The sequence below is a fragment of the Crinia signifera genome, chromosome 6, assembly GCF_055691185.1.
Source record: "Crinia signifera chromosome 6, ASM5569118v1, whole genome shotgun sequence".
Taxonomy (NCBI): Eukaryota; Metazoa; Chordata; class Amphibia; order Anura; family Myobatrachidae; genus Crinia; species Crinia signifera.
Window position 1 is genome coordinate 85,232,487 of NC_139222.1, and position 26,711 is coordinate 85,259,197.

At 43.6% G+C, this 26,711-nt stretch overlaps 1 protein-coding gene across 2 annotated transcripts in view; it reads left to right on the top strand.

Moving 5' to 3' along the window:
* The first annotated feature begins 4,848 nt into the window (after positions 1-4,848).
* BMPR1A (bone morphogenetic protein receptor type 1A) overlaps positions 4,849-26,711 on the top strand; it is an 85,642-nt gene continuing 63,779 nt past the window's right edge. The window contains exon 1 of one of the 2 annotated variants that reach the window (XM_083146354.1): positions 4,849-5,170. The gene's annotated coding sequence lies outside the window, so the exon portion shown is untranslated. The remainder of the gene's footprint in view (positions 5,171-26,711) is intronic. The other variant, XM_083146353.1, reaches the window with a different exon arrangement.

Genomic DNA, 26,711 nt, shown 5'->3' on the forward strand with positions numbered 1-26,711 from the left:
CCGAAGGGAGGGGGATTTAGACAACAAGCAAGTTTTTGTATAAATGGTGCAGCCAGGACCAATTCACTGCGATGAGAAACGCAGACCAAGCAGCAGTTATGTCAACAGCGACTTCCCCGCAAGACGCGCAATCCCCGGCTACAGACAAGCAGCATGTGGAAAATCCTAAAAAACTAGCAGAGGTCGCTGGATAGTAAGGCAGTTCGAACCAACCTTCCTGCAGGGGAACGCAGACCCTGGAAGTACAGCAACCATCCCCCCCCCCCCCTACCCAGATAACCAATCAGCCTGGCCCGAGAAATGCTAACAGGATGCAATCCACCCCTGGCTGCCAGTGTGAGACACACGCACACACCATTGCTGTCAGGGGCTGGCAACTTTTAGCCTAGGGGACAAGTCCAGAGCACTGGCCCATACCTCCCCCCCAACTTTCTGGAAGACGGAATGCTTGTGTGCACCAGAGGCGCGCTGAAAAATTAAGCATGTGGCCTATCATAAGGGGGCGTGGCCTGTACCATGATTGTATTGTGTACCTGCAGATTGCACATTGTGATGCTAATTACACATTATGCCGCACACCTTAATGCCCATTGCACTCCATACTGTGATGGCAATTACCCAATGCTCCCCACACCATAATGCCCATTACGCCCCATACCATGATGCCCATTATACCGCACAATGTAATGTCCACAGTGCCAGATATTCCGCCACAGTGCCAAATACACATATGTCCCCACAGTGCCAGAGACACATATGCCCCCACAGTGCCAGATATGCCCCCAGAGTGCCAGAGACCCATATGCCCCCACAGTGCCAGATATTCCCCCACAGTGCCAGAGACACATATGCCCCCACAGTGCCAGATATTCCCCCACGGTGCCAAATACACATATGCCCCCACAGTGCCAGATATTCCCCCACGGTGCCAGATACACATATGCCCCCACAGTGCCAGATATGCCCCCACAGTGCCAGAGACAGATATGCCCTCACAGTGCCAGATATTCCCCCACAGTGCCAGAGACACATATGCCCCCACAGTGCCAGATATGCCCCCACAGTGCCAGATACACATATGCCCCCACAGTGCCAGATATGCCCCCACAGTGCCAGATACACATATGCCCCCACAGTGCCAGATATGTCCCCACAGTGCCAGAGACACATATGCCCCCCACAGTGCCAGATATTCCCTCACAGTGCCAAATACACACATGCCCCCACAGTGCCAGAAACACATATGCCCCACAGTGCTAGAATTTGCCAGCAGGAACTCACCATTGTTGCTGTCTCTCGTCTCCATCTGCTGCTGCTTCTGGGGGGACGGGGGACGGGGGGGGCAGGGGGAGAGTGCAGTACATGCCCCTCCTGCCCACACCCCAGTCCGGTGAGGCTACTACGGTACCTCCAGCCCTCCTGCACTCGCCGTGGCTTCCATAACACGGCCGTGGCTACAGGAAAATGGCCGTCGGCGGCCAGCGCAGGAGGGCTGGAGGAGGTGGCCAACGTGCAGGATCCAGCGCGGCCCGCAGCAAGTGGCGGGTTAAGTGGCCCGGGGGCTACATGGCACCCTGCCCCCCGGCCCAGCCCGCCCCTGATTGCTGTGAATGGGGCGTGCAAGTGTCTAACACGCAGGTACGTCCCATTCTTGGTGATCGGTGCGCCAAAGCAGCAAAGATAAGTGTAGCTCCATCTGTAGGCCCACAGTTCTGTAGATTATTGGCAGGTCTGCAAATTAGCAGCCCTGATTATGAACCTGTATCGGGCCCTCTGTACCCAACCCGCACTCTTTAATATTTGCATCAATAATGTATTGAACCACTGGCTGACTAAATTAGATGATACTCATAGGTCATACACACGGGGCGAGTACAGACACATTTCTAAGTGATCTGAAGCAGGAACAGTTAAAGACACAGCAATCATGCAAAAATGTATAACTTTATGGGGGTTGACCCCCACAAACCCTGGCTTTCTGTTTGTCAACTTGCATACGGACAGTGGTTTAAAAAGACACAAAATGTTTTGCAGGATGACCTCACATATGTGTTCTGTGAGCAGGGGCGTAGCGAGGGCGGAGCACGAGGTCCAGGCCCGGAATATCACAGGGCGCCGGAGCCGTGCACCTCTACTCTGCCGCCGGCTCCCCTGCCCTGCTTGCCTGCTCCCCGCTGTGCCCAGTGGCGGCTGGAGTCCTCCGCTATTTTTAATTAAAGTCTCCAGCTTGACCACTAGCCAATAGGCACTTGCGGTCCAGCAGCCAATCAGAAGCAGCATTGGTTGCTGGACTGCGAGTACCTATTGGCTAGAGGTCCAGCGGGAGACTTGAGAATTGAAAATAGCAGCGGACACTGGCTCCGCCGGGCACAGCAGGGAGCGGGAGAGCTAGGCGGGCGGGGAAGTGGGCTTTATTCCCCTTGGCAACAAGCTATTTAAGTCCTCCTTGGCAACGAGCAATTTCAGTCCCCCTTAGCAACAAACTATTTCAGCCCCCCTTGGCAATGAACTATTTCAGTCCCCCTTGGCAACAAGCTTTTTCAGTCCCCCTTGGCAACGAGTAATTTCAGTCCCCCTTGGCAACAAGCAATTTCAGTCTCCCTTGGCAACAAGCAATTTCAGTCCCCCTTGGCAACAAGCTATTTCAGTACCCCTTGGCAATGAGCTATTTCAGTCCCCATTGGCAATGAGCTATTTTAGTCCCCCTTGGCATCGAGCATGAAGCCCCTTGGTATCGAGCATGAAGCCCCTGGCATCGAGCATGAAGTTCCTAGCAATGAGCATGTAAGTAAGTGGCACATATGTGTCAAAATGTATAATGGGCATTACTGTTTGTTATATAGTATGTAATGGGCATCATGTGTGGCCTTATGTGTAATTGGCATTATGGCATGTGGCTTTATATGTAATGGGAATTACAAAATTCGCTAAAATGGGCAATGGGCATTAAGGTGTGTGGTATAATGTTAGTCTGCGCCCCCTTTTCGCCACGCAAGAGCCCGCCTACTAAAAATGGGGGGGGGGGGGGGGGGAAACATGCACTTGCGCTGGGCACCATGGCACCTAGCTACACCACTGTTCGTGAGCCATATGCATGCACAGTCAAGTAATAATCACTCGTCATGTGAAGCTGTGCGATCAGGTCTGAATAACCCCCTATGGTAGAACAAGACGTCTTAAGTAAAATTAGGAAATTTAGCTTCCGAAAGAAATATGTCGTAATTTTTTTTTTTTTATCTAAATATCCAGCTAACAAAGCTGAAAGCAAACAATACACCAGTGCTTCCCATGCTTGGTCCTCAAGGAACCCTAACAGTCCAGGTTTTAAGGATATCCATGGCTGAGCACAGATGTTTAACTCAAAATGACTGAGGTTCTAAGTGCCTGATTCAGACCTGTTCGCTAGACTGGGTAAACTTGTATCATAGTGAACAGGTCAGTGCTGCCCACCACCATGCCATACCCTCCATATGATGCTGCTGCTGCCAGAGTCACTTTATGTCCTCCTTTATGGTATATGATGCTGCCAGTCACTTAATGCCCTCCTTAGTGGTAAGGATTATGGTTAGATATAATAATCTGAATGCTGCAGCAGAACTGGTCCGCATCAGACGTCCAAGGACCAAGAACATGACTCTGGAGCTGCTGTTGCTGCCAGTATAAGGTAACAATGCCTCTAGAAAGCCATTGATGGTTTGAAGACAGTTCATCATATCAATAAATGATCTGGCTAGGCATGATGCATGATCACAAGGGGAGTTGGGAACAACGCAAAAAAATAAATAAAATAAAACTAATTTTACACCTTGGAAAACCCCGACGCGTTTCGTCTCACTACAAGACTTCATCAGGGGTACTTTACATATATCTTATTTGATCTGTACAGAGATTTCTCAATAATGAATAAGTTTCAGTATTGGTATTACTGTCAATGGTTCAGAAATGATTCCTCACTGGATGTACTTCAATTTATAATCTGTTTAACTGGTCCATAGTCATTCTTCTTTTTTAGAAATGAAGGACATTGATTAAATGTTTGATTTTTGATAAAATAGGTATTTGCGCAATCAATGCGCCTCCACGAATATAAAAGTCCGTGATTTGGACCCCAATTCAGAATTTTTCTCCAATGGGTAGATAATCCTATAGTCCTTTAGAGACAGAATTTTCAAATGGACAAGGAAAATTCCTGGTATCTCCAGTAGTAGTGTTCTCCTATATATATATAGTACTATTTTATGAGTTATGTACATTGGCGAAATATATCAGCATTCAAAAAAGACCATCAGTAGTCATTAGAAGGATATTGATTGCAAGAAAGGGCCTAATTCAGATCTAATCGCTAGGCTGCCTAGAATGGCAGAGCGAAAGGTTGTTGTTAAATGTGGCCCAACAACTATGATTCATTTTACATAAAACTATTCTGAGAATTATCATTTTTTAAAAATATAAATGTAACATAGAATACTATTTATTATCATTATTGATAATAATAATAATAATAATGATGATAATAATAATATAACAAAGGGGTATTTATTTATCAAAGATTGAAGCGATAAAACTGTGAGTCCTTTTCCGTGTAGACCTTCTGCTAATATTGACCTCCAGCCTATTGACCTTTTGTTGTCGACCTATTGACTGTCTGCCTAGGCACTGTCGACCCTTTGATTGGCACCCATTTGACACGTACAGTATTACCATTCACTCCACTGCAGCAATGAAATCAATGGGGGATCTATAGGTATTTATCATGAATGGAACTAGGCGCTGATATCCGATCCCCAGTACTGGCTGGGAAGGAGTTAAGGGGAGGGCATGGAGAGAGAGAGGACAGGGGAGGGGTGAGAGAGGACTGGGAAGGGGGATGGAGTGGGGCTGTGCATGCAGCAGTCTCTCGCACTAGCCTATGTGCACACCGATAGAACAAAGGACATAACACAGGGAATGTAGTGTTGTCAGCTCCCACGTTCCATGTATTAGTGTGTGTGCACTGTGCAATCACTGTGCTGGGGGCCTGGGGTACCGGAGAGCAGGAAATCTGGGACCGGAGAGTGGCAGCAGCTGGGTGTGAGCTCTGCGGGCCAAGCTGCGGGAGTTGCCTGTGATCGGGGAGAGTCCCGCAGTCCCGGTCTGTGCTAGCAGCGACTATGGAGGCCAGGGGGATTGGGTGAGTGTTGCTGCGTTGTGTTGTGTTATTGTGTTGTATACAGATGGTGTGTGGAGCAGGGGGAGGGCTGAGATTGCTGTGTCCTGGTTGTGCCCTCTCCCCAGCATTCCCAGGCTGGCTTTCTTATTGAGGATCCAGGGCCTGTGCTTACTGATTCTTGCCTTGCCTACTTGGCAATTCCAGTATATGTGCAGTGCTTTCCTAGGAGTCATTGTTGTTAGTGTTGTGGAATGGTGGGAATGGTGTTCCGCATGAAGGTTGGGATAAAGTGTTCAAAGTTATTATGTGTCCTTCCTAGACTTAGGATATTGTTATTTCTCAGGCTTTTTTGACCTTTTGATGTTGCCAAATATTTTTCTTAACATTTACCTTTTCCAATAAACTTTCCCTTTGACTAATTCATGTTGTGCATACAAGAGCTATTAAATATTTAGCTAACCTAATGTCAATATGTAATTGGTTTCTCATCTCTGATCATATGAAAAGCAAATGTTAATAGATGGTGTTTCCTGACTATAACTTGCCCGACAACTGGTCACCACACACAATTTATGGCAGGACGTAGTAAGATTAGGGGACTGTGACACTTTTTTTTTTTTTGCTACATTTACTTTGCTGGGTATCCTGTTTTTATTTTAATATTTAAGAACATAGTATTTTGGATTAATGCCTTCTATTTTGTGGGCCATAGGTATGAGAAATATCTTCAATTGAGCACTATGTCAGAAAGCTACTCTAAATTGTTATTGTCACAAATATTGGCATATGCAAACATGTTCAGCATTTATTAGTTGGTTACCACAACACTCTGTACAGTTCAGGACCTGTTTCTGAGTTGTACGCACGCAAACCAGTGTGTTTTTTTTTTTTTTTTTGTGATTATCGATCGGCGGTCTGTGCAAGTCACACAGCACTTGTGTTGTGATGGTAGTGCGACAGCAGGTGTAGAGAGCATTTCTCTGCCCAGTAACTGACCAATTGCAGAATTAACAGGGGGTGGTGGTAAAAAGCAAGGCATGTCATGACCATTTTAGTTGCATGTCTGAGGCTGCGACTATGATCCTGTACATAGCTGCAATGTTCCCGCCATCTTGCTATTTGCGGCTATTTTGTGTACCGTATACTCCGAACTTTCGACTGCTCTGCGACGGATGCTGAGATTTGCAAAGCTGCCGATTGGCATACCGTTGGCTGCAAATGCATTTGCATACACTGCTGACACAGGCCTTGGGTAGATATAGGTTCATTACTTTTTATTTTGTTTTGTTTACATTTCTTCTTTAACTTAGAGAGACACTAATAGATAAAGTAGTAGCCTCATTGGTGTAGAATTTCTATTGGATCCATTATGTGGGGATCTGCTAGAATTTCTGTGCATTGAACACCCGAGTCAGGTCTCCTATGCAATTAACAGGGCCTTCATGGTGGCTGCTAGTTCCCAGGACGTGAATGTAGTTTGGATGACACCAATGAAACATACCATGTGACCTGCGACAGCAATGTCAGCAAGGTTGGGGGAACACCAATTTCACTATCCACACCATCACTAGTTGCCTTTAGTAACCAGGTGACGAGTGAAGCCAACCGCCGGGATTACACTTTGTATGTCCTGTTGGCTACTTTCATGCTCCCCCCTATTCTCTCGGGTCATGTGGAATGTCCTGTCAGCCATAACATTTACTAAAGAGGATGTATATCCAACCTGGCTTTTATACCCTTCATGGCATGTCCATTTATGACTTCTTGAAATTTTTCTCTTGCATGTCACCTCCATATTTCACACAAAAAGTACTTAAATGTTATGTGTAATGATTGTGGGACCAGAGGTGTTACTGGTTACCACTTTAACAAAGTAGGGCTTGTGTGACACATAGGGGGAGTATTAAATGCAGGATTCTTTCTGTCAGAACATCCTGACATGAAGCATCCCAGGCCATCCCCCCCCCCCCCCCCAGCTTGACAGTATATCGACAGGCAGAATTCAATGTTCCATCAGTCTACTTTTAAAAAGGGGGAGTGTTGGCGAAAACGGCTTTGTTGAGATCCGGCCGTGAATTCGACAAATCCAAGTTGAATCCGTTATGTCAAATTCCTCCTTCAATGGTGTCGGAATTACAGGATTGCCGCTATTTCCCCTGTCGGATATGGTGGCGGGAATTGAATACCACCCATAATCTGGGATTGTTGGTCTCCATTGACATTGTATCTCCTGCAATGGTTATAATTATGCCCAGGGCTATGGTATGTTATTCCTGGTCCCACCACCATGCCAGATTATTGACCTTAATAGCAGAGATTCAGGCATAAAATTGGTTTTGATAGTAAGCAAGTACCATTTCTTGGTATTGCTCATAAATGACACCATGGAATAAGGCCTAGGACGATTTACCATGTGTGAAGAGTTGATGGGTTGCTTTGATCAGGGGCGAGCGTGCTAGTATTTTTGTACATGCTGTAAGATGAGATATCAGTTCTTCGCAAACAGGATTGCATGAGAAATAACAGATGACACTCTCCTAGATATTTTGTCAACAGCTTGTTCGTGAGGTGTTTTATTTTATTGTGTATAGCTTTTTCTGATCGAAGATCTCTTATCTCTGAGAATGTGGTGGTTGTTCAGGGTGCTTGTTTGAGCTTAAACAACATTGCTGTGAACTTGTACTGCACCTGCCAATTTAACTCCTTTTAACGTGTGATAATGTTTCTATATTGCTTTTCACACTTCTTTTCCCATCTGCTGTCACTGGGACTGAGAATTATATTGATTTAAAGTATTTAAAAAAACCACAAATTAATACTTCAACTAAAAATAATAGTCATGCTCAAACTCTTGTGGTTAGAAAAGTGGGAAAAACAATAGTGTACTATCTCATTGTGAAAATGGTACAAGTTGGCGTGTATGTGAATGAACAATGTGTCTCACAGGCACATTTTCAGTTATGCACAAGGATAACATTTGAAGTTTTTATGACGTAAAAAAAACAGGACAATGTTTTGAACACAACGTATGTGTGTGTTTTGTTTGTTAAGCAGCTTTCTGCATTTTTGTCCATTAGGGGAAACAACATTTCAGATCTAGAAGACAGCAGTGCCAGTTTAATATGGATGTGGTATATGCTAGATTGTTCAGAACACTCAGCATGATTGCTCAGCACACAGTGAGGTACCAGTGCTATGTGCTGAGCGCCAGCATGCTGGTTCTTAATCAGCGTGAGATACCACCTCGCATCTACATCGCACAACGATGTTGGGGCATTTTTTTGAGGTTTGCAGTTAAAGTAAGTAAAATCGCTCGCATATCTCTAATTGTGTAGTGCCCATAACATCGCAGTTAGCAACTCATTGGCTGGAACGTTATTCCATTTCCTTAATCTCTCTCCAAAGCTTAGCACATATTTATTTATTAAATATAGCGCATACATATTCCGCAGCGCTTCACAGAGAATATTTGAACATTCACATCAGTCCCTGCCCCAGTGGAGCTTACAATCTATATTCACTACCACATGTACAGGCACACACAGACATTCTAAGAACAATTTTGTTAGGAACCAAATGACCTACCAGTATATTTTTGGAATGTGGGAGGAAACCGGAGTACCCGGAGGAAACCCACGCAACTACGGGGAGAATATACAAACTCTGCACAGGCAGGGCCATGGTGGGAACCGAACCCAACCTCAGTGCTGTGAAGCAGTAATGCTAACCATTGCGCCGTTCATAGAACCCTCTATCTCTCTGCAAGGCTTAGTACATCTTTCGCTCACTGTGTTACTCCAGATAAGTCTTCTCGATTTTACATCCAGCGCTGAATAGACACATTTTGTGTTCTGTTCTGTTGTTTAAATTGCTGATTTTGTGCATTGTATCAGACCATGGGGCTATTAGTCTGGACAGCGCAGGCATGGCCACTTTCACCCAAAAAATGGCCCTCCCACGACTGGTTTCGCAGCTAGGTTGCGCACATAAATCTCTTCCATTAATTTGCCAAGGTCACACCATTCCAGTGCAAGAGATCTGGTGAACATGGCGGCCTTGTACTGAGCTAGACGATCCCCCGCTAAATAGCGCCAGCAGTTGTCATTTTTGCGAGGATACTGAAATAGTGCAATCTTCTATATACAGCACAGTGGCAAGTGTTCTACTTGACATTAGCTTATATGGCCAGCTGTACTATGTATTCCAGTTTATTTTCTGTGTGTGCTCTTTATCAAATCAGAAAGTGTCTGTAGTTTTGTAACTTTGAGATTGTCAGCGCTTTGAAAGCTTTGTCATTAACCAAAGTGTAGATAGATTAAAACAAAATGCTATTTATGAGAGTTCGGCTCCATGCACGTTTTCCAGTGTCCTCCTCCTGAGCGCGCTGGGTATTCTGCCCCAGAAACAGAAGTGACAATTATTCCATGGAATGCAGCTGACTGACTCCTCTGCTGTGAGGATCGATTTGGTGTTTGATGGCAGCTGTGACAGAGGTGTAATAAATTCTTCTCAAGTTGAGCACATATTGTTGTTTTAGTAGTGGAAACAGTCAGTGGGGACTGCATTGCATTGTGCAAATGTAATCTCATAAATCGTAGAGACAGCGGGGCCTAATTATTAATGTATTATTTGCGGTCAATCCTCAGAATACAGACGCTGGAGGAGGACTGGCACATTTTTCACATTTCTTTGGGCCTTATAGTGTGTACACACCATTAGTCTGAAAAAACGTAGCTTGTCAGATAATGTAGAGAAGTGATTTTCTCTTTTATCTGCTTTCATACATACCCAAGTTATGTCATATAGTGCTGATAACACATGGGGAGATGTGGTGAGCTTTCTGAGCGATGTAAGATCGCTCAGCACACAGCGATCTGTCAGGGCCAGGGTTCTCTGGTATCGCTATGGCCCCTACACTCGAAGGTCGACACAAGCATTAGGTTGACAGTCAACATGCGTTTTTCACATTTTTCCAGATGTCGTCATGGACACTGCCAAAGTGTGCCGTGTCCCCACGCATAACTCACTGTGCTTGCCTTGCTTCGTGCACTTTTATTCTTCTACCACACTAGTGGATAGTAGGACATAAAATACCGCTTGTTGGCTCAAAAATATAAAGTGAAAACTCATATCGACCTTTTGACTGTCAACCTTATGCTTGTGTCGAACTTCCAACCCTGTCAATCTTCAGTGGTCAACCCAATGCATGTCGACCTTAATAGGGTTGACCTATCATGGTGAAAGCCATCAGCAGTTTGGGGCCTTCCATAAATAGGCAGAAGTTCTCAATCCTGCAAAAGTTTCCTGTTTTGCAGGCTTTCGTGCTTTTTGCATAATATTATTGTTAGAATTATTATTATTAGCAATAATTTATTTATATACATATTCAGCAGCGCTTTGCAGATAATAGTTGTCCATTTGCACCAGTCCCTGCCCTATTGGAGATTAAGCTATATTATCTAACACAGCGCGTGCACACACAATCACCATACGGTTAATTTTGTTGGGAGCTAATACCCCTTTTACACCAAGGAATAACCCAGGTTGGACCCAGGTCAGCATTGGTGTAAAAGGCGCCAACCCAGGTCCAGTAACACTGGTTTCCTACCCAGGTCCTGACCAGGGTTGAACACTGGTTGGACCTGGGTCGTAGGCGGTGTAAATGGTCCCAACCCAGGTTGGGACATCCAGGTAGTGCTGAAAGGATACCAGAAGTGCTGGATGCCTTTCCCAAGTGCGCTGCAGTGGCAAAAGACAGCAGCCAGGAAGGATATGGGCAGTGCACACAGAATTCATAATTGGATGCAGTATCATTTATATATTTTTTTTTTTTTTTGGGGGGGGGGGGGGGGGGGCTGGGGGGAGCACATGGGAGATTCGGTCTGCTGCTGCAGGGGAAGGGGCTGTGGAGAGCACCTAGGTGATACTACACTTTTATACCTCTATGTGTGCTTGAGCACTGAATAAAACTTTTTGAAAAATATTTTACAAAGTAAACAAACCAACATTTTTCAATGCTAACTTGTTAGGTCTTTTAATTTTTATTTAAAATATTTGAGGGAAGGTTGGATGGCAGTTTATTGGTCCTAAAATGGACATTTTTAATGTCATCCATAGGGAAAAGCAGGGCTGACCCAGGTTCAGTGTAAACGGTGCAGACCTGGGTCCGACCTGGGTCACAGTGCTGTGTAAATGGGGTATAAAGCTGGGTCCAACCATGGAAACTCCCGTGTTCAAAGACCAGGGTCCGACCAGGGATTTTGGTGTAAAAGGGGTATTAGTAACCTGCCAGTATGTTTTTGGATTTGCACCATCGTGGCAATCAAACCCGTAAGCTGTGCTGTGAGACAGTAATGATAACCCTTACATGGTCCGTGCTGCCCACATGTGAGAAATAGTTTGTGATTTATTCTGTGACGACAATATTGTTGGACTTTTCAATAATTCTCCCTGAACAGGCAGCTTTCTGTGATATTTTATCTTGCTGCTTATCGTATGGCCCAGAGCGGGACTTGCTCTGCCTGGCCAGACCTTATCCACACTGCGTTGTTCCTCCTTTTTCAGTTTCCCATTCATAACCAAGTATATATATATATGCTGTTCTCTCACCTTATTTCATACCAGACAGGTAGTATTTTGAAAAGCATTTTGTGCCATACCTGTGCATTGGAGCTGGAACCAACTTTTTTTCAAATAATAACCGGAATTATCTCTGCTGCTTTCTTCTCATGGCTAAGTGCATTTTATACATGAATTTTATCTAAGGTTCCAGCTCTTGCTATGAAATCCCATACTTGCATCAGCCCATTTCCCCATCTTCCTAGTCACACTGTGGCCCAGGCAGTGCTCATTTCATACATCTTCAAGGCTGTAGGTTGGAATGTGTGAGTGACATCACATGTTCAGGGGGCGGGCCCGGAGCAGGGCAGGAGTGAGCCTTGCTTCAGAGGCCAGGGCTAGAAACTAAACTTCAAAAAGTGGTTAAGTGGAGAGTAATAAACAACCAGCCAATCAGCTCTTAATGTTGGCTGTACACTAGAGCAATTTTAGGGCCGATTGCATGACTTTGATGGCTTGCGAGAAGCTCTGTGTGTCGGTGATGAGGTGTTTTGGTACGATCTGATCATTCTTGTGGTGGTTTACGGCTAATAAAATTCCACAAAGCTTTTTTCTTCCCACCATAACTGTAATGCAATGTTCGTTATAAGTCACCCAGTTGAGGCATTCTTACTCCTGGGTTAAATGTCAGGACACCCACATTCTGGTGGTTGACCTTTTTTTCAGGATGTGGCAGCAGAAGTATGACTGAGGAGGAGTAATCCCAGTACACAAGTGAAAGTCTCTTTAAAAAACAAAACAAACACACACTAAAAAGAAAAAACTACACTACATTAATGTAAGCGTGTAAAGATTTGTATTTTTTAATGTCCATATTGTAGCCTTGTTCATCCAATAACCAATCTGTTTTAAGGAACACATTTGTCATATATCTAAACGGCTTTATACAGTGTTAGATATTTTTCAAATACCCCTTAAACAAGAGTGGTGATTACACACAGGTAGGGTCCATACACACTGGGTGTTTTTGTCCAGTGTGTATGGATAACGATGATGGGGAAAATGGCTGGGATGAAAAAACGCTCCGTGCATACAGAGAGTGTTTTTTTGCTTGTTTTTGGCATTTCCACCCCCCCCCCCCCCCAGGATGGACGGTTTCCATAGCTGGACACTATGGAAAGCCGTCCACTCATCTACTCATCTGCTGGTAATACCAGCAGATGGGCGGCCGGCCCAGCGATGATACTGTAGCGCTCATCGCTGCCCCATACACACTGGGCGGCTTTCGGGTACACAAGTAAACTGAGCGGATTTCAGCTCCGTGTGTATGGGCCTTTAACCAGAGTTTGTGTCCTCTGTTTCTGAGTAATCTGTGTGTAACCACAACTCTTATTTTATGGACCCCTAATCATTTTATGGCAAAAGTTTAGACCTACGCACAAAGATCAAATATATACATCTTAGGTAGGGTATATTTTACTGATCTGTTTTGTATCTGAATTGGCCTTTTCCTGATGACACATGCACCAATAAGTGACCAATTAGATGAAACAGCTATTGTGTCTAGGCATGTGTTCCTAGCATTTCTGGTTGCTAGTTGAAGGATACATTTTTGTTTTGTGAAAAGCTTGGCCATACTGTAGATAACATTCTGTTCCTGACACCTGTGACCTTATGTTTATCAGTCGATAAAGAGGCGGTATTGTGCTGCATTGTTCTCCAACTACAGCAAACTTTGCAGTTGTCCATATCTGCAGGGCAGAGGGTGGGGTAGCTGTTTAGGAGCTCTTGTCTGTGTCTCTTCATTAGGTGTTCAGAATACTATGCGCGCTCAAGTTCCAGGTTCTAGAATAGGAGTGACTGTACCATTCACTTTGTAGGAAACCCTATAAATGTGTAATAAATAATAAACACCTGTCCTGGAAGCAAAGTGATAATGGTGCCCGCACACAGTGAGATGTGTGCTAGGTGCGATTCTAGCTGTACAATGTGTGTTATGTCATTTGAAAGTTATACACAGTGCTATTTTATTTAATGCTGTTTATTTTAGTACAGCTCTAAACAAACTGAATCCTGAAGTTGGGTCTCTATTATGAAGCTTAATCGCTGCATTTATATCAGGGTTGCCTACTTTTAAGTCTCTTCTCCCCACCCAGTCAGCATCACTTCAGGGGATGGGGCCTGATAAAGATGTTATCAAACCCCGCCCCCAGTAGGCAAATCCCACAATTCACGGGTCTACAAGGAGGGAGTGGGACTAAATGGCGCTATTTGCATCTTTTGCCCCTCCCCGAAAAGCTACAAATCGTGGGAAATGAACACTGATGCGGGGGTGGGGCTTTCGGTATTCTGGGGGGCTGGAGGTGGACCCTATTTCTGGAGCCTCTTTGCCATCCCGTGAGGGTAGGTAACCCTTTTATATGCAATAATGCCTGGTCATACGACTGCTTTCATATTAAGGGCAATTCCACACATTTGATCGTTACCTTTAGTACAACGGACACATTTCTGCTTTATCTGCCATAACATATGGTTTTCATTTTTTTTTTTCAATTCTGTTATATACATCAGTCATATTCTCTTCCCCTACCCCCACCCCCCTCTCCTAAATTTGTTACTGCAGTTTTCCAGCCATATTTTACTCATTTTTCCACAGCCATTGACCTTGTATTGCTGCAGGGGTCAGGTTGATCCTTGAGTCATTTAAAGGGGTAATAGGTCATCGCCTAATTCTACATGGTAAGAGTCTGCTGGGGTGAGCTGCAATTATCTAACATCAAGAAATCACAGCTCCTGCCTCTGCTATTATGGTTGATTTTGTTTCTTTTGAAGGTGATTGAAACCATCTGCTGAGATTCACAACCCTATAGAAAATAAAAAGAACTGGAAACCAATTTCTCCATATAGTTACGTCTGTTTTGAGTCCTAGTTCTTTTGATATGTTTAAGAAAAAACTTTTCAGGAGGAATGCACAACTAGATTTAGACACAATGGCATGGTAATGTGCATCTCAATAGCAAGCTTTACGCATTTACAGTGATAAACATGTACCGTAATTCTTCCTCACACCAATCTCTTGTGATCTTTACATAAACTGGTCAGCCTTTTCCGAAGGCCCCCATACATTAGTTCGACTTGTCCTAAGGACAAGTTGGACCTGATTGTCCCGGCAGCTCCCCTGGAGGGGTCACACGCGATTAGGCACTTTATGTGATAAATCACATTTATTATTTATTTATTTGCAGTTTCTTATATAGCGCAGCAGATTCAGCAATTTATCACTTGCAACTCCAAGGGACCTGCAGTCGGAGGGTGCACGGGAAAGGTGGATGCCGGTGAGGGGACCAGGGAGTTGGGGAAGCCCGTGACCAGAGAGCCGGGAGGAGGGAACCAGGGAGCCGGGCAGCGCCAGCGGGAGCACTTAAAAAAAAAAAAACATACAAATTAATAGGAATCCACTGATTGGCTGAAACCTCTCTTAGCCAAATCAGTGGCTTCCTATTCATTTGTGTGGGCTTTTTGTCTTTTTAAGTACTCCCCTGGCGCTGCCCGGCTCCCTGGTTCCCTCTACCGCTCCCCCCCGCCCCCAGCTCTCTGGTCACTGGCATCCCCCACCTACTGCCATGCCCCGTCCGGCTCTGTGCTGCACATAAGATTTAGGAAACCTTATGTGTATCCCGTTCGACCTCCCGACTCCGATCCAATGCACACAGGGCCGCGTATTGGGTCGGACGGGATGTCTACATGTGTGATTTGGGCTGATTTTACGTCCCGATTCATCTGAATTGGGTGAAATCGTGCCCAAATCGCACAAATGTGCTGCTTTCCTCTAAATGTTGTTGTTTTTTTTTTTTTTGCTGCACCTAAGGGGATCTTCCATAACCAATACACTTCATTTGCTTCTACTGGAATTACCATATGGAGATGTACAGTTCATGCCTTTGACTTGCATTTTAAAGGAATGTCTGCAATTTGGTGCAGCTTTGCTGCCTTAAATTGCTTGAATGCCTGCTGAATGATTAGACAATATCCTGTGTCTTAATGGCCACATACACTACTACGCTTTTGGCCGATTTCACCCGTTTTCGAAAGATCAGGCCGAGAAATCGGGTGACAACTGGGCAAATCGTATGTATTTAACATCCCCTCCGATCTGATCTGTGGATCCTATCGGACCTGGAGATTAAACCTCCTGTACATAGGATATATCGGAAGGTGCACATCACAGGGCCTTTTTAGCACATCTGATGTATCCGATTTTCCTTTTACACAACCACTAGCAGCTCCCCAGGAGTCCTTTTACATGAGATAGATTGTATGTACAAATGAGTGGACTCCTGGGGAGCTACTGGGGGAGTACAAGGAAAATCAGGTCTGACTTGTGCCTCAAACAAGTCGGACTACTGTATGGGGGTGACTTTACATTTGCTTTTTCATCAGGAAGAGATGTATCACAACCCTTTTAAAAGCTAATTTGACCAGTGTTGAGCTAATATTTATCTAATACCTTTTTATAAAATCATAGGTGGATGCTGATTGGTTGCTATTTGCAATGTTTCCATCTTCTAATTGCTCCACCAAAGGCCGACGTAGGAGGACTTCTCAATGCTTTCATAGAAGTTATTACAGTTATACATTAAATAAGTGATTCTGTAGCTGAGTAAATTTGATTGGTTACATTTAATTTATATATTTATACAGGTCGAGTATCCCGTATCCGAGTATCCGTTATCCGAATTATTCCGAAATACGGACATTCCAGAAAGTGAAAAAAAAATTTTTTTTTGCTAAAAACTCACTGGGGACATTTGTAACAGCATCACTGGGGACATGATATGTAACTGGCACTATATATGTGCAAGACAATGATTGCTTGGCATTCAAATTCAGTGCTGAGATAGTACACACATTTTGTTTCACGTTTTGAAACCTTGTTTTTTGAACAATTAAAATATATTTGTGTGTATTTTATGTGGTAATAAAATATATTTGTGTGTATATTATGTGTTTATACAGCATACATGCAAGATACTTCAAAATACATCATTGAAATATTAAAATATTCCGAAATACGGAATAATCCGTTATCCAAATTTCTCCTGGTCCCGAGCATTTTGGATACGGGATACTCAACCTGTATATATTATTATTTTGTAACAATTAGCACTCGTGTATTTTAGGTACAGTAACAATTCTACATTATTTAATTAAATACTGGAGCAGGTGCCAAACTGGTGTTCTTATCTTATAATGCAGTGATTTTCAACCTTTTTACCTTGCTGCACACTAAATACGATTTTAAAATTGCTAAGGCACACCAGGAGATCCCCACAGGGAAAAACACATTGGCCCCCACAGGAAAAAAACAAACCTATTGGCCCCCATATAAAAAAAATCACACTGGTCCTCACAGGTAACAAAAATAAAATACATTGGATCTTTACATGAACAGAAGAGACCAGTAAATAACAGTTGAACTGGTGGTAGCTGTAAACTGGTTTGGGCATCTCTAGATCTGGGGGCACACTTGAGAACAGCTCAAGGCACACTAGTGTGCCACGGCACAGTGGTTGAAAAACACTGTTATAATGTATCAGCCAATCAGCTGTTTTATCGCCTGTGCTTGAAAAATCACAGGAGCTTGTTGGTTGGAAGTTTAACTCCATTGCTTGATACATCTTCCCCAAAGTAACAAAGTATCCAGTGATACAATACAAGAAGTACAATGTTTTAAGGACACAGGGAAGATGTATGAAGCAGTGATAAGGGGTAGAAGTGAGCCAGAGGAGAAGTGGCCCATGGTGACCAATCAGCATTGAAGTAAAATCTATGATTTGCATGATATAAAATTATACAGAGCAGCTGATTGCTTGCCATGGGTCACTTCTACCCATATCTGCTACACCTGTTTATTTTCTTATGTTACATTGTTTGTGAATAATTGCAAATATTAATAATATGGAGAAACTAGTTGGTTTATAGCAAATAGCATTTTTTTTTTTTACTGAACTAAATGTTCTCTCAGCTTCCAGGCGTATTTTAACCATTGTTCTGCTATAAAGAACTTTACATTGCTTGTCCCTCAGGGTACCTAGGCGTGGGTTGTTTACTATTTTTACCTGTTGCATAATAATTTATTCAATAACTAGAGCTGAACATGAAGCACATGTTGATCCAAACTGAAGGGCAGAGTTGGCTTTCAGATGTGCCCATTTAGTCACACATGAAAGCAAAGTGAATTCAATTTTAAAGCGCACTCCTTTACCTTAAGAGATGTCTGTTGTCAGTGTGGTACCATGGGTGGAACATTTCTGAAAGCATTGCAGATGTGCTTGCTGTATATGTGTCCTAACAACGACTTAGATTTCATTACTAATACAGTATCCTATTTTGAATGCATCTCAGCCATTACAATTAGCATCCTTCCATGAGTATTATGTTTGTTTCAGGCATTTTGTCTATAAATTCCATCTGGCTAATAAAACGCTATTCTAAAATTGATGGGTAAGCAGGAAGCAAAGAGTGTGAATGCGCTTTGGCTACTTCCCCTTTCACACCGGCCACCCAATTTCCCAGCATTTTCGATGCTGGGTCATTTTGCCGGGTGAAATTGTGGCTCTGTGAAATAGTTGAATGTAGCTTATGTTAACTTTATATTGGGGTCGATGATGACAACCAGAAGAGGCATTTTTTGTTTTGGATGCCCTGTACAGTTTTTAATGTTGGCACCATCCTGCTTTTATTATGCTTACAAAATTTACTGCAATCGTGACCCAGGCCTCTGCTATACCTACTGTCACACAGTAGTCTTTCCCCAAAGTTTTCCTCTATGGGGGGTATTCAATGTGCTCCGAAAAAAACTTTTTTACGTTTAACAATATGTTTTCGTTTATTTCGCATCAAGAATCCTTTTTCGCTATTTTTTTTTTCGATGTATTCAAAGGTTTTTTTTCCAGGGACAGCAAGAAGTGAAAAAAGTGAAATGTATCGAAAAATGGGCGTGACTTTTTCGCTAAGCGAAACCTGTCTCTGGCACTTGGGAATCAACTGCAATGGCATCAAGGCAGACATTAAACTGCAAAAGGCAGTTTGCGGAGGCAGCAGGAGACGTAAGGACCTGCAAGGGGAAACATTAATGGGAACATAGAGAGCTGGTCAGTGGTGGCCCTGTTAGACAGACATGGCACCGAGTTACACCTGGCACACAGCGCATGCGCCCTTGGTTTGTTTTGGGTTTAAACTAGGGAATGGGTCTTCAACCTGTGGCCCTCCATCAGGAGTGTCACAGATTGAAGACCAGTGGTGCAGGGGCACATGAATCAGCTACTTACCATTTTCCTACAGCAGCTGAGAACTGGGGCCTGTCTCTGGCAGTTGGGAATCAACTGCAATGGCATCAATGCTGGGAAGTGATTTGTAATAAAACAACTAATATTTCACACAAATAACAAAAAAACAAAATAAGGGCAAACAATCCTGCATATATTTTATTCTGGAGATCAAACGAGCCATTACTTAACAAAATACAGAGTTGAATCTATGAATTCTTCACCCGTGACATGGTGAAAGGAAAATTGAGAAAAAGAGCATACACGCGGAAACATTCATATCGGTATCATATCATTGAATATGTCTGAGTGAAAAGTCGAAAAAAAAATTAAAAAAAAAGTGAAAAAGTGGAAATATCGCTAACGAATCAAACGAAAATGCATCGTGAAAAAAAACATTTCACATACTCGAAAAATGACTAGATTGAATAGCTGGGGACTCTTCCATGTGAAAAAGTGAAAAAAAAAACGAGAAACAATCCATTTCGATAAAGATTGAATACCCCCCTTAATGTGTTATGTAAAACATTATTCTGGACTTCTGTTCCCAGATGATCCTTGTCTAGGTTTCGTCCCATACCATTATTAGTGGAAGCTGTTTGGGTATGCATCAGTATTCCACTGCGTGCACATTAAATTAGACTGGAAAGCACGTATAAAATATTGACATATTACATTATTTTAGTTTTAGATATTTAGCAACCAACATACACTAGTTACACATATGCCGCTTTTACATCGCTGTGCCGGGTCGGACCTGGGCCTGGCACTTTAAACCCTGTTCACTCATTATACAGAGGTATACTTTGGTTTAACCCTTCATATAATCCAGGTGGAATTGGCGGATTGGTCAACGCAGGTTATATAGTGTGGGGTTTTTAAACCGCACCTCGACCTGTGTGATCCCGGCAGCCACAAGGCTCTAACCTGGGTTATAAGTGCAATGTGAAAGGGGTATGTAATATTTTTAAGGTAATGGGATTTGGGAATTTTAGTTACTTTTGGAACCCTGTACTTATATCACTGGTTAATCCTATGAACCTTCTCCCACGAATGTATACATATAAGGTGCCATACTTTCCGATCATTGTAAAGCACTTGCAGTAAACTGAACAGACTGCATGAGCCTGGAGGGACAGGCTAATGTTAGCTTGCCCTTTGCCAACAATATGAAAGAGATCTTTATAATAGTCATTAAAACAAACCTCTGTTTACTGCTGTTGCTAAGGTTTTATCATTTACATATGTGATAACTATAATGTAGTGAGATTTTTTTTGTGTGTGCCTTAAACACTATTATGCTGCTTTCACATTGCCTAAACGGGTAATGACCCAGTATTTCTAAATGGATCTTTAATGGGTCTGAGCCATAAAGACCCTTTCCCACTGCATGTTGTCAATGGTAGGTTACCGGTTAATTAACGGTTTTGTACTTTTCACACTGAACCCGTTATGAAAGGTACAAAAACGGTAATTCACCAGTAATATACCACCCATTCCCTGGTACCTGTCCTGCCCCCCCCCCCCCCCTCCGCTGGTGCATGGCAGCTGGTACCCTCGCTCCCCTGGTACCTGGCAGCGTGCTTGGATGCGGGCAGCGCGGTCCGCTCTGTCCTCATCTTCACTGGGCACAGGGCTAGGTAGGCATAGTAGTCCAGCGGGCTGGGGTTGCTAGTCACATGTGCGCCGCTGATGCATGGAAGGTGCGCGCTGTCTGTGCAGGGCACTGGGGATCTGGGCAGCGCTGTCCGTACTCAGGAGGAAGCGGGTCCCTGCCGCGGATAGGTAAAGCACCCTGGAGCTTTCCCACTGCAGCTCTACCCATTTATAAAGGAAAGGGGTATTAGTAGTTTTATGTTTTCACATGTGTTTGTATAGGATTTTGTTGTGAAAAAGGGGGAGCATGCACCTCAAAGTTTTTCTGACCCCTGAATCACGTATAATCAGCCACCAACTTATTTATTTTTTCTTGTCTTGTTTAGAAGTGGCGATTTTGACTTGTAAACGTATACTGGAAATGGTAATCTGTACCCCAACACTAGTATGTGTGTCTCGGATATAACCTGAGAAACAGGAGCAGATAGTGCCCTAATGAAGTTCTGAATAAAAAAGTTAAGTGTCTTGTAAAACACACAGTGGAGAGAATTCCAAGGTATTATGTTAGTTCAGGTACCCTTATTAGTTTAGTCATGGTCTGCTGGGCAGAAGCTGGGCACCTTGTGTAAGGTTATCTGCTTACATTCCTGAAATGTCTAAATCTTACTGATGTACTTTCTGCTATAGAATACCTGTTTTTAGTGTTGGTTTTTAGCCTTTTTTCTTTCTTTTTGATAATCAGTGTACCCTTTATTTTCAGAGCTTGTGAATGTTCTCAGTCTACACATGATGCATACTGTTGTTTTGGGCCAGATGTATCAAACGTCTAAAAGTGATAAAATGGAGAGTGATTAACAACCAGCCAATCAGCGGGTGACTGCCACCATTATCAGGCTCCAAGGGGGTGGGGGGTGGTATTTGCAAGCATGCTCCAGGGGTTGGGGGTATTAGCGCCTTGTGGGGGGGGGCTACTGCTGCTGACCTAAACCACAGGGGAAGGGGTTTGTACTACTCGCACCCCTCCACTGGGGAAGCGGGCGCCACCTGCGGTTGCCGCTAGCCTGCTTTGGATGGGTCGGGGGGTTTGGGTGCTGCTGCTGAGCTGTTGCAAGGGGGGGGGGGTTTGCTTCTTCTTCTGGGGTGTGCGGACGCAAATAGTAGCAAGTCAGCTTTCCCTCTGAAGACAATGCCCCAGCCCGGCTCGGATGATTAATGGGCGGGTGGCTGCCTTCCTGCTCCTCATGTGCCGGGCACCTGCTTTCCTCCTTCTTCTTTAGAACTCTGTACCGCCTTTCAGTGACCGGCGCCCACAGTCAAATGCCTAAAGCTGCCTAGTGGTGGCGCTGTTAGGGCACTTGCAGGGGTGCCATGGGTTGGTATTCAAGGACAAACTTAAATTTTGTATGGTCAGTATTAAATGCAAAAGCGGTGTTCGTGCCTTCCAATCAACACGTGTATAACCAGAGGTGAGTCCTGTCCCTCCCCACATAACGGTCATAAGGATCACACCTAAACACAATTAACTTCATTTAGTATTTTTTCCTGAATTTCTCAATAAGAATCTTTTGGCCTGGGTTGCCCTAAAAAATAATTCTGATTCTCTAGGGCACCTTGACCTTTAAAGTTTGGAAACCACTGTGTTAGATGATCAGAGAGGAACTGCCAGCGACTGCAATCACATACTCAGAAAACCTGGCCCCTTGATAATGATACAGGGGTCATTTTGCTAAATTATAAAGCGACAAATGTACTAAGTTTTACAATGATATTGCTCATTTTGGTCCTTCTAAGTGATATAATTTGTAATATCCAGTCTGTTGTATCACTGTCTCCTAGTAAAGCATATGCTGCATGTGAAATCGAATGTAAAAAGCAAGGCTAAATCGATATGTGGGTACACACCTTAATATCACCAAGTATCTTTAACAATGTCCTTCATCCTCTGTATATGCAGCTCAATTTTGACTATATCGCATGTGTGGAGCAGGGACGCAATGATATCACTGAATGATATTGTTCACTGTGTATAAACTATATCGTTTGCCCTGGAGTTCAAGGGAAATTGTAAACTATATTGTGTGTATGGCGCTTTAGGCTAATCAGATGGCCGATTAGCAAAGCTTCTTACGTGTTTGCAGATGCTGATATTGGCAAGATTGCATCCATTTTGAGATTGCATTAGCATATTTTAGCACAGCAGCTACATTGCGGTTTATCTGCAAAGGCATTCACATACAACTCCTAATCCTAGATACACACGGATTCCCGGGGCACTGATTATACTTAACTTGTTATCGTCTGTGCCGCAGTAGACCGATACTGACCGTACACACTGAGCGAGATGTACGTGATATCCATATCGTTGACGATATATTGCAAAGTGTGTACGCAGCTTGAGTTAGAGCAACAGAGCATGGTCTCCTAATCAGGGAAGTTGAGCATGTGTTGTGGCCATGCAATCTCCGTGAATTCCCAGAATATATCTGATGCTCTCAGCATGTCTATTTGACTGAAAAATTACTGTTAGGAGCTGTTGGTTGGTAGTTTATCTCTATGCAAGCTTTGGTACGTATACCTCAGTGCTCATGTCATGCCTGATTATATTTCATCGTACGCCACAAATGTATCTAATTTTATTTATTTATTTATTTGCAGTTTCTTATATAGCGCAGCATATTCCGTTATGCTTTACAATTGGAAACAACAGTGATAAAAACAAACTGGGTAGTGACAAACCGACATAGGGGTAGGATATTGTCACTTACATCTCCTTTGCCTCAGGAATATCCGACTCATCCATAAAATTTCTGTAAAATTATCTTTGGTGCCTGTACACTAATTTCTGCAGTCAGCAATATCAGACTGTTTATTTTTTATGAGGGTAATAGAACAGGCCCAGTAGCCCAGATAAGACCGAGCAGGCAATGCAGCAAGCCTGCATGTAAATTTATAATAAATTTTGTTTTTCAAGTGAGTAAAATAATATCTGCTGTACCTTTTTATTCTATAAATATAAACTATACATGCTGAGTGCATTACAGCACTTCCTAGTTTTTTGGTTATTGCCCTACCAGTCAGAGGCTACACAGACTTCTCCTGTGCCAGGTAGTGAGATGGCATGTATTTGTAGTTGGTTGCATTGCTATAGCAGCCGGCTTTAATTTTATCATAAACTTTATTCTTTAATGCTGGAAGGGTGACTTCTCGCTCAGGCTGATCACTAGTCTATGCTGCGCCATTCTTCTTGGGAGCTCACATTACTTGCTAGATGTGGCTGAGGGAAGAGGAGGGGGGGAGGAAGATCAGGTTACACATTCTGCCTTCCAGGCTTTGCAGCTACACTTGGAGGCTGGAGCCTTGCTGACTAGGAAGGAATATGCAATCTCTGCATTCAGTACAACCCCACCCCCACCTTGGAGACGGAATGCTGAGGAAGCATGGGGCTTAACAAGAGTTTTCCTTTCTCAAACGAGTGGATCATGTGCCTTACTTTGTCCAGAATATACACGGCTCAATAATTTTTTACCCTCCTGCATATGTATGTGTGTATATGTATGTATATATACATACATATACACACATATAGACATTTCCATAATCTCACTTTAATCTCTGGGCACCTATAATTTACCATTGTCTGTGGCTGATTAAAACCTTGTAAAATAATACAGATCTGAATTCAACCAGGTCTGTGTAGGAAAACTAGTGATGGGTTCCCGTGGATAGTCGCACGTCATGGAGAAATTAATACAATCCTGTATGTTGATAGAAGCGGTCATAATTGGACTTGCATACCATTGGCCAGATTACATTAACCTCTGTATTTTATCGCATGGAGAAACAGGTGGTAGCTCGGGCTCTTAAACTCAAGGCTATTTAAAAGCATCCCCCTTTTTTTCAACAGTTAACCGATTTCTATACATTCTAAGCTGTAGTGTGTGTTTACTTGTGGTGCTCTTTGTTACCTGTACTCAATTTGTTTATTTACTATAATGTTAAATTGATCTCCCTGTACTGTTCTATTGTATGCCCTTTGTACAGCACTGCAAAACACGTGTGGCGCCTTATAAGTGTTCTAATAATAACCAATCAGTACCAGGATAAATGCCAAGCAAAATGGATTAATGCCTTTGTGGCTCCCATGCTGATGCTTTTGTAACACTTACCGTAGTACTTGTGTAGTGTCACGGTGGCAGTTACGTAGTCAGCGTAGTGTCCCTGTCCAGAATGAGCGTAGTGTTCCCGCTGCCAGCGTAGTTAAAAAAAGCTTAGTGTTTCCGTGAGCATTCTTGTCCGAATCATCGTAGCTTAGTGTTCCCGCGGCCGTTTATGGCAGGTGTGAATGTGTTCCTGAAACAACCCCACTTTCGGACATGTTATGCGTCCTCCCGACCTTTTCATACCCCCGCTATCCACGTCGGTGCGGAGTTGATTTTATAAAGTGTGGCGAGCCTGAAGCGTGGCAAGTGCATGGAGCCCTGCGAGGGGACCCGGATTACTTTACATGTATTCCATGTCCCCTCGCAGGGCACGCTGCGCTCGCCACACTTCGGGCTTGGTGGCTTGCTGCGCTTGCCGCACTCTATAACATCAATTCCATGCCGACGTGGATAGTGGGGGTATGAAAAAGTTGGGAGGACGCTTAACGATTCGGGCTGGCGTGGATAGTGTGGGTCTCAAATGGAGGAATTTGCCATTATGTAACATGGAGCACTGGCAATGCCTCTTTTATTGTGCATGAGATGCACTTGCGTCCGCACCCCCTCTTTGTGCAGGAGATGCACGCACTACCGAACCCCTAACCCTGTCAGCAGGGTTGCTTTACCCTGCCGCAATAGTTACTCAGACGCAGAAGCGTCTTAGATGCTCCTGCGTCTCAGACAGATGGAGCGCCTCTCACCCGGCGCCCGCATGATCCCCTCTCCGCCGGAGAGGGGATCATATGGGCACAAGCACTGTGTGTGAGGTGCTCACTAGGCTTGCCAGGGATGCTGGGAACAGAGATGCAGTTCCCGGCAACAGTACAGTGAGTAACTGCCTCACGGGGACACTACGCTGACTACACAGGGTTGCCTCAGAGTCACTATGCTGACTACACTAGGCAGCCGTTAGGCTATGATGATAACGTAGCTTAGGCTGCCGCCGTGAAACTACACAAGTAAGGCAGCCATTTGTCTATACTAATAATGTAGCATAAGCTGCCGCCGTAAAATTCCATAAGTACCCACTTAGCTATAGAGAATTAGTCAATTTCATTCTTGGTTCCTGTAGCAGTACTGAGCATTGTGTTGCCAACATAGACTAAGTGCTTCTAATTTATATTTGTTTTTGTTCAGAAAGTGCAATATATTAAATCAAAATGTTCAAAAGTATCTTTTGGCCAGACAAATGCACGGCCTAGTTTGTGTCATAAATGTGTGTTTCCCACATAGTGTGTGACTCCCACATAGTGTGTGACTATCACCACACTTTCCTCTACTGTATGCTCCAAAACCAATGTTAAGAATTGAAGATGGAAGAAAAGACACTTTCAGGCTTTTATAACAAATATTAGTCATCTTTATACATTTTGTAAAAAAAAAAAAAAAAAAAGGACAAAAAGTCCAAATCTAAAACCATGAGGAGCAAACGCGATCTACTCTATGGGCTTCACTGTAGGTTCTCTTACTGAAACATAGTCTGTTTTGAAACCCTGTCAGATATGTGTTTAAACTCAATCATACCATTAGCCAATTTGTATTTAACATAGAATATCTGTAAACTCCCATACATACACGGGGTGACTTTTGAGCTAAAAGTTGAAGCTGGTTTCAGCTGGAAAGACGCCCAGTGTGTACAAGGCAGCACTGATGCGCACTTCCACATCATCGCTGGCCACCGCTGGTCATCTGCAGGTATTATCAGCAGATGAGCAACGGGGTGGATGGCTTTCCATAGGAAAAATCACTCAGCATGGTGAAAAATGCTCAGTGAGTACAAAATGGAGTGATTTAAAATGCTAAGTGATTTTATTCCCATCACCGGTCAGCATACATGCTGAGCAAAGTCAACCAGTTTGTGAGGGACCTTAAGTTGGTAGA